We start from the raw sequence: 3,011 nt of genomic DNA on the forward strand, positions 1-3,011 counted from the left end.
TGCCGTTGTACCCTGAGTTTATCTCACCGATTTCAACAAAATTTGGTAGGTAGACTCAGTCCATGATTCTGAACTGGAAAACCAGGGTCTCCAGATGTGTCCCCAAAATATTGTATGGATGTGTCCGTTTTGTTACGAATTATTCTTAATAATTTTCGTAACAAAATGGACACATTCATCCCTGTTTTTCCAGCTGCTCGGAATCATGGACTGAGTCTACCTCCCAAATTTAGTTGAAATCGGAGAGATAAACTCAGGGGTACAACGGCAGATAGAAATGCCCATCTTTGTAAGTACATTCAGCATAACCTAACCTAACCAACATAAAGTTGGAAAACCCCCAACATTGTCACTTCAAAGTTCAATATCTCAAAAACGCCTGAACCGATTTTGATTAAACATGTCTAAGAACCATCGCTAGAAACCTTGCTTTCAAAAAAAGAACCGCATTCAAATTTGTTCACCCGTTTAAGAGCTACGGTGCCACCGACAGACACACACACACACACACACACACACAGACACACATAGCGGTCAAACTTAAAACACCCCTCTTTTTGCGTCGGGGGTTATAAAAGCTTTTAAGTACTCAAACTCTTCAAACCACACGATATTAGCGCGAACCAGCGCTACAAATTTTTGCATTGCAACCATAACAAACCTCTAATTTAGATAAAATAATTGAACGCTTCGTATTTTCAAAATGAATGTTTATTGAAATAAGCTCGTTTCGACATGTTTCGGCAAAAACAAAGTGATCCTTAAATCCAACAAAATCGTATTTTAAAACCAATATGAATACTTATCACTAGACAACATAATGCAATATAACGTAAACTTATAGCTACAACTTAAATTTTAAACAACATTATCGATTCAAATGTAAGGTATCTGCGCACTGCGTTTTGACTGCACGATAAAAACGCAGTTTGCAGTGGCTCCACCACACCAATCTATTGATCAACAATTGGCTAAGTAAAGTTTTTTGAAGAGGTGCTAAATATATTTTTTTTCGATAGTCGACGTCTTAATAACCGAGAAACTGCAGCTCTTTTATTTTTATTTCCTCTTATTAATTAGAAATATTTTTTTAAGTGGTCGATATGACGTTTGTGAGATTGAAATTGCAGAACCGTTGAGGGCTTAGTACTTAGTAGAAAAACTAAAAAAAAAAAACGAAGTCAACTGTCACTGCTGTCACTGTCAAGTAGAATCTAACCTCAAACCGTTTTATTTACTTTGCGATTTGGTGCGATCAGTGTTTTTTGGATAATTTTTAAAGACCTCTCAGCACAAACTCAGTACTTTAAAATTTGCCGCATTTCTCCACGACCTTTGCATCATAATTGGACCACGATTGGATAGTTTCGACGACTATTTTGGCTCTGCTTCTTCGACAACGCTATCTTGCAGCCTCGACGACACTTGGCTTGACTTTTGGACCATATTTTCTATTTTAGCGGCTTCACCTTTCAATACGAAATGAGTGAATTTGTGCGAGCAGATTCAAGGAACTTGCCACACATGGCTATGAGTCTAGAATATTTTGACACCAGTGATAAGTATGCAATGTTGCCGAAATCAAAGGAGATAAAGCACTCTTGTCCGCACCGGTAAAATGGATGAACGTAAGTACAAAAGTATATCAATACAGTTTCTTGTCTATTTTTTTTACATTACATTTTAGGGCATCAAAAGTTGAATATGTTGCCGGACCAAAGTTGTTTGAGAGCACAGAATAACAAAAACATAATTATTACCTATATTGTGACCATTTACTTAGATATCAACTGACAATGTGATTGATGCGACAGGTGATGTTGTTCTGCATTGGCTGGTAAATATTATGATAGAGTAAAATTTCTGTGGTTAGTGAAACATTATATTATAACTAGCTGTTGCCCGCGACTCTGTCTACGAAGAATTCGCTTATTGCTTTCCTGCAAGTACTATGTATTTTTTCGGGATAAAACTGTGAGACAAAAAGTAGCCTATGTTCTTCCTCGGGACTCCAACTACCTACATAATGAATTTCGGCTAAATCAGTTCAGCGGTTGAAGCATGAAAAGTTAACAGATAGACAGACAGAGTTCCTTTCACGTTTATAATATTAAATATAAGTAAGGATTTATAATAATTTTGATCTTTTTTTCAGGTGGATGTAAACACACATTGGTGTTTTTATTTTGGTTGCAAGAAAAAGCCAGTGAAGGAGCATAACCTGTTTTTTCCAAGGACATGCATTTTTCCATAAAAAAAAGAGGCATAGAAGTACCACAAAACTCCTCAATGGTTAATGGATGAGAATAGAATAGATTTAAGATTTAGCACGGAAATGTAATTTTGAACATGACAATCTCTTAATACAGAAATGTATTTTTAGTTGACAATGCAAGTACAGTCGATAAAAAGAACAGTCAGCAAAATTTTTTTCTTAATAATATCATTTTTGGTTTTTATTGTGTAAGCTTTTATTTTTCCTCACAATACTTTTTGTTGACGTTACTTGTCTTGCATTGTCATCTAATCTGTAATCAGTATAAGTACTGCTGTGCTAAAGCTAATGGTACTTTAAATTTGTATCTCCATTTTGGTTTATAATTATAATACATACATACTCGTACATTGCAAGTCGAATAAAATCTTGTAATAGTTATTTGTGCAACAAGAGAGCAAAGTTGTTTTTTGTTGCGAGTGTTGATTTTCAATCCCGAGTAAGCGAAGGAATTCTATAATTGAATCACGAGCGTTAGCGAGTGATTCTAGGTTAGAATCCTGAGATCAGCAAGGGATTGAAATACACGAGATGCAAAAAAACTTGGTCTCGTGTGACCACATACAATTTTTCACCTCAGCAGCGAGAACATAATTTAAATGTAACATAAGAATAAACCACATATACCTACCTGTTTACAAAATATAAACACATTTTTTTTTAAAATAGAATCCGATTATTATCAAATATAATAATTACATTTAAAACCATAAAAGAGTCCAGTAGCTACAATACA

The 3,011-nt window shown here is 35.0% G+C and overlaps 1 long non-coding RNA gene across 1 annotated transcript; it reads left to right on the forward strand.

Moving 5' to 3' along the window:
* The first annotated feature begins 695 nt into the window (after positions 1 to 695).
* On the forward strand, positions 696 to 2,390 carry LOC141429449 (uncharacterized). The gene is made up of 2 exons (XR_012451540.1): positions 696 to 1,628; positions 2,156 to 2,390. It is a non-coding gene; the product is annotated as an uncharacterized lncRNA (long non-coding RNA).
* The last annotated feature ends 621 nt before the right edge of the window (positions 2,391 to 3,011 follow it).

Source organism: Choristoneura fumiferana, chromosome 7 (genome assembly GCF_025370935.1).
Source record: "Choristoneura fumiferana chromosome 7, NRCan_CFum_1, whole genome shotgun sequence".
NCBI classification, from domain to species: Eukaryota; Metazoa; Arthropoda; class Insecta; order Lepidoptera; family Tortricidae; genus Choristoneura; species Choristoneura fumiferana.